An 11,151-nucleotide genomic window follows, 5' to 3' on the forward strand; every position below is an offset into this window, starting at 1 on the left:
AGTTTACAAGAGTACAAATAGTGTGCTAGAATCTTTCCTTGGAATAAGCACTGTTCAACAGCTGCTGAACTTCCCACTGCTGTGCTCTGGCCTTTCTCTCTGCTGGGGCTGTGAGATGGAGCAGGATAACAGTGCAGCTGTAAATACTTTCACGGCCCTTTGGACAGATGCATGTATTGTGAAAGACTGGGATCTCTTTTTTCAAGATGGCCTGGTTCCCTTCCAGATTTGGAAGCTTGAGAAAGAAAAAAAGTCATTAAGCACCTTTTATTGCTTTTTATTGTTAATCCCCTGAGAAATAAAAGACGTGGGTTTGTTGTGGTTTTGGGTTTTTTACAAATAAGAGCATTTTTAATTGAAAAAGGGCCCTGCGTGCTGAAGTATATCCTTTGGGCACTGTTTTCTTCATTCCACTGCCTGTGCTATATTATAAGAAGAGAGGTCAATTATTTGGCTCCTTTTTGCAGCCAGGCTACTTCACTCCTCCAGAAGGGCAAATGAGACCAGAGATACTTTCAAATGCTAAATTATCATCACATATCAAAGTATGAGAGCAAGTTAAGTCAGAAAGTTTGTGGATGCCCATGAACTTCCTTCTCATATTTGGAAAGCAGACAAAGTAGGACACCTAGGGCTAGTGCCTGGCCCTGGGTGACATTACAAAATTCGTGTTGAATTCAGGAGAAAGCATGAGATCTAATTGCCAGGCCACAAGGCTGCACTTTTATTTCTTATATGACTTCTCTGATGTAATTTCAGTTTTGTTTTCCATCAGCCCAAAGCAGATTGAAAAATTCTGCTTTAAACCAGTGATAGTCCTGATAGAGGACAGGGCATCCCTCTGCAGAGCTTGAGGGTGGATATGGGTGACCTGGTCTACATTTCCAAAAAACACAGACCAAGTTAAATGCAAACCACAGATTTCTAAACTGCATTGTTATAAAGCCTGGCAGGATAGTTAGATCAATGAGAGTATTTTTATAGCTGCAAGAGTCACCTAAGGCTTGGTGGAAAACAAAGTCCAGCACTCCAGCTTCTCTACTGGAACCTTCTCCACCTTGTCACAGCCTCAGACATGCTGAAGTGAGACAATTCTGCAAAACATTGCCATTAGCCATGAGTGGCAGAACTGACACCTCAGCTTCTCAAGAACATGGATCATGAAGGGTTAATAAAGCATCCTTCAAGCCCTACATGAACTCCAATAAGCAAAACACCGTGAGCAGCACAACAGCATAGGAGAGCAGCAACAACCAGAAGCCCAGTATGGATGCATTAGGCCATTTTACAAGAAAGCAGGATTATGAATGCTTTTAATAACTGCAGTGGGACTCACAAACTATATTCTTCACAGACCAATCCAGAGCAACATCTATCAAAACATAATCATCAGAAAACAGCTTTGTGTTGCATTTGCTGCATATACTGCACAGGGGTAAAATATCTTCTTACTTCAATGTAGTAAACTGCCAAGAGTCTGTCAAATGACAGACAGGTAAGAAAAGCCTGCAGAAATGTGGCAGAAAAGGAGGGGAGCAAGAGAAGGGAGAGCTGAAATTTTTGCTGTCCACCGGGTCTTGCAATCCTGGCAGTCTTATTTAGAACCAGTTTTACTGACTTGGCTTCATGCATCTGCACAGGATCCTTTTCGTTATTCTAGGAAACCTACTGAAACCACCCACTCTCCCCATCCACCTCCTGGGCAATGCAGCCACTCCTCCCCATGCCTTGAGTCACAGCTAGGGGTGGCAATTGGCTTGGGGAGGCTGCTAAGCCCTGTTGTGCTGCCACTCACCAGCAAACAAGTATTCAAAAGTGGAAAAGGCTGCCAAGAGCAGCCACCCACCTTTCTGGTGCAGGCCTGGCCCTGGGAGCAGCCAGGCAAGGAAAAAAACCAGCCCACCCCACCTGCATTTGCTTGGGGTGAGGCGAGTCACATCCCAGTTCAGAGGGCAGAAATACACTGCCAGGTGGGAAGCTGCTCTGAAGCAGCACATGTGCTTCCTTTTTGTCTGCAGACACAGAAGCCTGGAGATTATTCTTCAGGTTACTTCCAACTCTCTGTCCCAACGATAAGAAAACAAATACTCTTAATCTTGAAGTCTATGGAAATTTCAGAGCTGAAAAACTACTTACTGTTAAAATAGCACAAAAATATACCATCAAAAATCTCACACCATAAATTTTCTATGGAAACTGCACAAGAGGTGCAAACAGAGCTGTGTTTCTTGGCCCTTGGATCTTTCCAGATATTGTACTCTTAATTTGATTTTTGGACACCACAGACTGCCAGGACCCCCCTGCAGGTGTGCCTCTTGTTCAGTGTTCATAATGGAGGATGACCAGTGAAGGAGCATGTATGTGTTTACATGGACACACATGCATTTCTCATCATTGCTCTCTGTACTCCCTGCTCCCAGCTTCAGCAGCAAGATCCTCAACACCAAGACCAACTCTTGCTCTTTGTGTGGTAGGTGCTGCAGGAACAATAGGACCTCTGTACTCTACCAAAATATAACCTGTCAGATATTAAAAAGAGTAACAAATGCTACTAAAAGCAAGCAAATATGATGAACTGTTCTGCTGCCTCAGCACATTTACTGTTGGGGTATCCTCTCCAAGCCTGCCAGCATACCTATTTTAACAGGCACGCACACTCTTTTTCTGATACAACAGGAACAGTTGCTGCTTCTTCACTGTATTAACCCTTGCCCAGTCACGAGTTAACTAAAAACAACAGTCAGGCGATTGCTAGAGGTCTTGCAGCTAAAACTCTAATGAAATACCATCTTCAGTTAGCTCGTTCCAGGTATCTCTTAGTCAACTTTTGCCTACTGCAAACCTACCTGTATTACTTGTGCATGCACACATGCACTCTCTGATACTCTTTGTATTTCCCAAACTTTTGCTTTTGTTCCTGAAAGCCAATAACCTTTTCCTCTGCATGCTGTCCTTTCCAATTTGAGTATTCTTCTGCTACCAAAGTGGCTGAGGCACTGTTACTGAAACTGAGGGAAGCAGGACAGTAATTCAACATTTTAAAGTTTCAAGCAGCAGTGCCATGACACCACTCGGGGCAGATCTAGAGAGCTCTTTGCTGTAAGAAAACAGTCACAAGGCACTTCAGGCACTGAGCAATTTCAGCAATGTAAATGTCAAAGCTACCACAACCACATAAATGACAGATATTATAACAAAAATTAATGGGCAGTTTCATCTCTTTGTGGCTGCAACAGTGACATTCCAGCTATATCTGACCTTTCCAGAAGTTCTTTACTTCTCTCCTTGCTAAATCAGTCTTCCACACAACCCTGCTTTCCATGGCTGAGTGTAAACTTTCTGACATGGCCAAGAGATTGCCATACTTGTTTAACAGCCCTGGAGAAGCTGTAACTGAGCCAAAGCAGTGCTGCTTGCCTCCTTTCTGACAGGAGAAAGGTCTGGCTTAAGCAACCAAAGAAAGAATTCCCTGGAGTACTGCCTCCCCAGACCACCACCACTGTGCTCAAAGGGAGGCAGTGTTCACAGCCACCAAGGCACCCTCCTTCTTGTGTTTATGCTGGGGGATGAATTTTAATCAAGTATTTCAACACAGCTCTGCTGTTAAGATGTGTCCACAAAGGTTTGGCTCCCGTTAAGAAGGGAATGGAGCTGCTAGTACACAAATCTCAGCCTAGTAGCAGAGTTTTATGCTATCTACACACGTGCTGTGCAAAGTGAGGTTTTGAGCAGGCTGAAAGCTATGGGTGCTAGCCCAGGCCTTTTGTAGTATTGTAGGGGAAATGACAGGAAGGCTCCCTTTCCAGTCACCAGGAAAGAAAGCAGGATAGTTGAACAATGCATCATACACAGCTGGAAAACAAAATCAATTTACCCAGCTGCAAGTACTGAACTTCTGCTAGTCATGTGTTCAGAGAAGTGTGCCTGGACTGCATTCCCGGCCTGGCCTGAAAAGCAGTGCCTGCTTACTACAGCACCATGCGTTCCTTACGGGACTGCTGAGACAGATCGGCTAATTCCTGCAACAAATTCCACAGCTGAGTCCATGCTGCAAGGAATTTTATTTAAATTAAATTATCTGAAACAAGGACTGAGGCAATCATCTAATAATGACTACTAGTTTATTAAGAGCAGGCAGAAAACTGCTGCATACACAGCTTTTTTGGGGGGCAATAGTATTACTAATAAAGCAGTCCAGCTGCACCAAAATGGGATCCTTTCCACCCTGCTAGTCTGGAAGCTTAATATACTCTATCGATTAAGGAGGATGCTAACCCACAATCACCAAAAATATTTCTCTCTTGCTCCTTGAACAGCCAGACTAGGCCATCATTAGCTTATTAAATTGGAAAGGCTTTGACTAAAAGGCTGGGCAAGCCATGAAAAATAAATCTCAACAATCCAGACCCATTTTCCCTTCACTCAGCACTAACTCATACTAGCATTGCCTTCTAGGGTCTCATGCAATATTCCCTTTCCTAATGCTACTGCTCTGACAGTTTCTGTGGCACCCCCTTCTCCAAATCCTCCTTTCACATCTTAAAGCACTTGGAAGAACTGCTGGGGTCTTGTGGGTGGCTGCTTAACACCCTCCCCACACTCAACACACTCAATTGACAGGCTTGATTGCAGCTTCTTTTCCTGCCCAAGTCTGTGATATAAGCTGACAAGGAGGTGCTCATTTAATTGGAGAATAATTGCAGAGTAATCCTAGATCCTGTCAACACAATGGTACAAGAAAGGCCATGGCTGGACACAACAGATCACACCAACAACTCTAGTGCAGAAAGCTGGGCCCTTCATAAGGTACAACTATGATCAAATAAGCAAAAACAGTCTCCTGGCCCACTTCTGTGCCAGCATGCTGCAAGTGACAGAAGCCTTACACACATACATACTGGTGGTTTTCAGTGCTGATGGAGGAAGCACAGACCTATTACAGGCCTCATCTCTGTATACTGCATCTCTTGGATCACCTCTTGGTATACTTGGATGCTGGCTAGGATGCCAAAAAATACTCAGAAATGGCTGTCCCCTCCCTGCAGGGGAGCTCTAGGTATTGGAAATCCTCTACACTAAGTCCAGGGAGCCATTCAAAGTGCCTTTTATTGGAACTTGAATTAAGACATAAGCCACCATTTGCCATTTCATCTTCTAACCTGAAATACCTCCACTGCATGTTGCTTTGCATTTGAAGCCACATCACAGTTTTGAAAAGAAGGCATTTGATACATTCTTTCAGTATTTATGCTCCAAGCCCATTCTCCAGGACACAGGGGAAGTTTAAAGAGCTTGGTTTGTGTTGAAGGGTTACACTACCAGCAGCTGACCTCTAAAGAATTACAGGTATGAAGCTCAATGAGATGAATGCTGAACAATGAAGAGCTTTACTTTCCAATCGAGTTGGCCTTTTAGACAGGCTGGAGGAATTAAACAGATATTCACAAGGAATCGTTACAGGCACTTTCAGCACAATTTTGCCACCTCCACAAAAGAAGTGTACCACTGATGCTAGAGCTACTAATGTCCTATTCTGGTTTAATTGCACCTGCTGAGTTCCAAGCTGAAAGACAAAACATAACACACTGTTTCTCAGGTGGTATGCCCTGAAAACGGGGGTATCAATACACTGCACTGTGTGTTACCAGAATCTACCTAAAGGACCACTTGGTGCGTAAGGAATAACAAAGGGTGAAAAGGCAAATTGTAAGTTTACTTGCATTTCCCAACTCCAGGGCACAGCCTCTGCAACCTGAAAACACAGAGCTCAGTCACTACTTCTTAGTCACTTCCCAAACCCCATCTCAGCAGCTCAGGATGAGAATAACACAACTGCAATAAGAGCCCCACCCTAACTATAAAGGCATAAGCAAGCTTGGATCCCACTAGCAGCGTGAAGTTCTCCACCAAAGCCTCTCCTAGTCCAGAGCAGCTAGGAATCGTTGCACAGGGAAAATAAACCTTCCCAACAGTCAATTCACGCTTTTAAACACTGGCAATAAGTCAGCACACTACTTGCAAGAAGCGCAAGTAAATTTAGTGCAGGAGTCTTCATTTTTGCTCAGTGGAATACAGTTCTCGGTGTCTTGCACAGTTTTTAATTCTCACATCCTGGAAGACAGGACAAAAAAGGAAAAAGCCAGGGTCTGTTCCACACTGGTTTTCCACTGGTGTGTTATTAACTCCTTTGGAGTCAGAATAATCCTTTTTATTAGCTAACAACGGGCTAAAGTTGTGAGGGCAGAAATCTCAATCCGGCTCACTTCCTGTCCAACACGGGAAAATATTTATTCTTCTCTACGTTTGTGCCTCTTGAGCCTTTAACTCCATTTCTGCTAGAGAACTGCACCATTTCAAGAAGAATTTGCTTCTGGCATTTGAAAGCTACTCACCATTAAACCAATGAGTTGTCTGGCGTTTCAGATCAGTAATGTATAAACTCTCTTTATCCCTGAGTTACTAGAGAGCACTAACAGCTAGGAACTTACAAGAAGCCTTCAGACGTGCAAAAAACATGCAACCCCCCCCAACTATACAAGAATATCAACTGGCTAGAAGTAAGGTCTTTTAGAATTTATCATGAAGCTCAGACTAGCAAGACTCTTCATTACGCTCTTCATTCTCCTATGAAATCAGCTCATAAATGTCAACTTGCTTCAAGCTCTCTCATACCAAAAATTAAACAGAGCTTGTCTCTGCATTTTATATGCGGAGTTTCCCAAATGCTTTATAGCATTTGAAGACATACTGGAAGAAATCACTTTACCAAGCACTAGGATGCAACTATTTATAGATTTAAAAGTGGCAACAAACCACTGAAAGCCAAACTCTTCGATTCATGGAGGCTGAACTCCAACGGCTCAGCGCAGGATTGGGCCAGGACACCAGGATGAAAACCTTCATCACAGGCAGCCTTACATCCCTGATGGCAGGCCTGCACTTTACATCTCAGCATCCAGTCAGACTCTCTCGGAGGGTTTATCTAGACTCAGTACTGATTTCACTGTGAGGTGTCACCCACCTGGGCCCAGGAAAAGGATGGTGAGGCAAGACAGTGAATGCCTGGCACTGTAACACAAATCAGGACATGCAGCTCCGCTCCAGCTCTGGCTACTCCGAGAGCATGGGCCAAGGGCATGGGACTTTCTTCAACGCAAAGCAGGTCAGGGAAGTGTCTTCCCTGAGGTGGATTCACATTGCTTGACAGGCACACACTAACAACTGCTCTCATGAAGATTTGTCTCGAGCTTCTGCTCTGATGGTGGAGGTACAGGTGTGGGGCTTTATCAGTTTTAGTAAGTCCACAAAGCCAGCAGTGCAGGACCTAATCTGGCTCAAAGTCCTTCTGCAGTGTAGGTTCAGAGAGATTTGGGACTACCCAGATCTTCCTGGGAGGATTCACAGGTGGTGTTTTTCCTGTGGCTCTTCTTTGCCTGTTTACTTTGCTAATGAAGAGGTAATTTATCTAGGCTTTATAAATACAGAGCTAAGTAAACAGGCTGAAAAATTGAAACAACTTAATGTATTTGCCCACTGCTCTGTATGGATGCTGCAAAATTAGCAGAAAACATTGGCTGGGCTTTTCAGACGGCAGAACTTTAAGGATCCTGCAGCTCTGGAAGATAGAAAAAACTTGAAATAGTCTGGTGTCCTGGAAAAAAAGAACCTATCGCTGCATTTCTAGTGAGAAAGTGTCTCTGAAGCAGAATTTGGCATGAAGCCTGAGTACTCTCTGTCAGAGAGCAAGGAATCAGAAAGGATACCTGTATCCAAGAGTGTTTCTGAAGGCTGCATGGCATAGACATACTATGTATTTGGGCTTCATCCCGATCACCAGTAACACAAACTCCTGGCTTTAACACACAGGGAAAAAGTAAGACTTTTGGATACATTTGTCCACTTGGCCATCATCACTGTCCCTGACGCAATGTGCTGTCAACATTCAGAGCTCTCACACTCATTTGCATCTGTGAAATGCATCATTCCAGCTCCAGAGGATTTGCCTTTTGAACAAGGTCTGCAATTGTTGAGATCATTCACTTGAAATGGGATTTTCCAAAATAAGAAAATAGCTCCTGGGACAAGATGACTGTGATTCACACATACTGCCAAAGAAGTAAGGGCCCTGAAGATGGGTAGGGATCTTACTGTGCTGAGGACTACACAGACACAGGGTGAAAAGCTGCTCTATGCTCCAAAGCACTTTCAATGTGAGACTTGAAGATGAGGGTGGAGACAGTGCACCCCAGAACAAGGAGGCAGTGTTAGTCAGGGGACTTGGCAATGGTCTCAGCGCACCCACAACCTACCTCTTGTCATGTCTTATACCAAGATCATAGTAACTAAAGAGAGATTTCATTGAAAAAAGACTGATCCTATCTGAAAAAAAAAGAACAATCCCTACAAGCTATGCAAATGTCCCTGAACTGCAGCCTCCTGTGCAAGACCATAGGACTGATTCCCTCACACTCTCCCATGTTTGGTGCCACCACCTTGTTCTCTACAGCTACATCCTGCTGTCATGGGGCAATGTACTCTAGTTTGGTCCATGCAGTTGGTGCTGGCAGCCTACCTATAGGGGAAGCAACAGAACTGTGCTTGTCTATAGCAGATCACTCCTAAGCAAGAGAGGCAGGACAGACGAGCAAAAAGGCATTTGTTTGAAAATGTAATGAGCAGACAGTTGGCATCAGGGGCTGATAGAAATGAGAGCTGACATCTTATAGCAGAGAGGTAAGAATGGGAGGTGACATAGAGCCTTAAAACCAAAGACAGATACCTCATATTCAATAAGGTGAAGAAAGGGGTGCTACTGAAGACACATGAACTGAAGGGCATGTTTAAAAGTGATGTGTGACAAAACTTATGGCTGCAGCTGTTTGGGTGAGTGTGACTGGATTGTTTCAAGGAGGTCAGAAAAAAAGAATGTTGCCATTACTCAGACATAAGATAATTGAGAGTCTGTGTGGGAGCTGTATGGGAGATCCATCAGCCATTCTGGAATAAATAAAATGTCAGGTCAGAGAAGGGAATGTCACATTTATTGTTGGATGAAAGGATTCAACTGATCTGGGTGAAGGCAAGATACTGAATGTTTCCATAAAGGCTAACCCATGTGAGCAGTAAATGTCTTCTAAGAGGCAAAATACAAAACTGAGCCTTGAGAACTCTGAACAGGGACCACCCTGGCACCCTCTCTCCGTCCCACCTCCAGTCCTGCAACACAGACCAACAGTGAGACAGTGAAAAGGTGAAGCTACTCCTCTATCTACCCCTAAGCAGATGTTCCTCTTTCATTCACACACACAAAGCAGCAGGAGTTGTGGCTTTTTATTGCTGGTACCTCTGTGAAGCCAGCACCGACAATCAGGATTAGGGCTGAGATCTGCAGCTTCTCATGCATGAAGACAAGGTAAGTCTACTGTGGCACAAGCTTGCCAGTGTGTCCACTGCGTGTCTCACTGAACCTGCAGGCTTTCAACTGTGTACAGACAAGCAGTGTCATATGATCAGGTCCTCAGTAAATTACTGGGAGTTGACCACAGGCATCTCGCCTCCCAGGCTGTAATTCTTAGGTGGCCTCACATATTTGCACAGTTGTAGGCTCAACAATTTTTTCACTTAAAGTTTAAATACCCAACACTTGAAACCACTAAGAACAATACAAATTCATATAGATCAGTGTCTGTGTGTCCTGTGGTTGTGGGGAAGGGTATTGATTAAGGTAATGGCCATATTTAAAATTGAATTGCTAAAGCTACTGTGGGTGGTGAGATTATGAAGATGGTATTTTCTGGAATCTTAAGACATGTTCCTTGCTGAGACATGACTATGTCATCTAAGAGCTAGGATACAACAGAATTTGAACTGTCTACAGCAGCACCGAGTAGCAAGCTATTTCCCAGTGTACATCACAGCCCAAGGTGTAGTCTAATTAGTGAGCATCTTCAAGGGCCTTCAGGCATCTGCATGCCACTGCAAGCTTTTAACACCAACTTACCACCACATGCACTGCAAATGATGAGATCTGCTATCTTCATGCAGGATATATAGCCCTGACTGGTAATGAGGTGTGCTTTGACTGATCCATGCCAAGTCTGTCGGTTCACCTGGACAGCACAGTGAAAACCTGTGTAGAGGTGTCTGAGTATCTAAGCACCTAAGCCAAGGTACCAGAAACAGTGGTGGTAGGAAAACACAGCTTGGCAAGGGCTGTCCCATGTAGAAGCTGTAACAGGAGTCCAGGGCACAGCCCCCTGCAGGGATTAGTACCTAGTAAGCATAGGAACTGAGGCTCAGTAGTATAATGGAGCACAGAAGGGGAGTTCAAGTCAGGTCTTTCCAGCATGTTGTGTTCAGACCAGGATGGAGATCTCAAAGTAAGAAAAAAAAAAAAGGGCAAGTGAAGATTAAAATTATGACAGAGTATAATTACAGCAGGAGCCTTGTTCCAGAGTACTGTGGTTCAATGTTTCAGACATCCCAAGGGACCAGCAATTGCATTAAGAGAGATAAAGGCAGTGCTGGCTCACCCAACATAACACTTGGTTGAGGACAGCATAACACTCTTCTCTGTGTCTCCCAATTTGCCTTTGCCCCAAACTCATGCTCCTTTGCCCTGCCCACAGCCACCAAGACTCCAGGCTGGGAATCTAAGGAGAATATGACTTAACTTTAAGGGGATGTAGTCTTTAAAGACTTTCTTCATCTCATGACTAAAACCTCATAGTTTCACCTACTTTTATCTTAATTACTTTGTCTTGAAACTGCTTATGTCACTTATCAAAGCAAGAAACACTGTCTAAAAGAAGTCAGATGTGGAACTGGTATCAAGGAGTAAAAGGAAAAGAGAAACATTCAAGTTTGTTGATGGCTCTTTTTCTTTTATTTTATCTTTTGTTTAACCTGAACCATTAGCACGGGCAGTCAGTTCTCCATACCACAGCAGCTCTGAGCTAACATCTACTAGTACTGTTGATTCTTTTTAAAAAGTTGTGCTATAGTTTTACAGTCTAATTGTCCAAAACTTTTTCTGAAAAAAAGAAAGCAAGACTTAAAGACACATGCACCAGGGATCTGCAATACTTTGGAAGGGTGCTGAGCTTGTCAGAATAACTGCTCGAGGTACAGCCTGGGAAAAGCAGTCAGCAA

Source organism: Acanthisitta chloris, unplaced genomic scaffold (genome assembly GCF_000695815.1).
Source record: "Acanthisitta chloris isolate BGI_N310 unplaced genomic scaffold, ASM69581v1 scaffold14728, whole genome shotgun sequence".
Lineage (NCBI taxonomy): Eukaryota > Metazoa > Chordata > Aves > Passeriformes > Acanthisittidae > Acanthisitta > Acanthisitta chloris.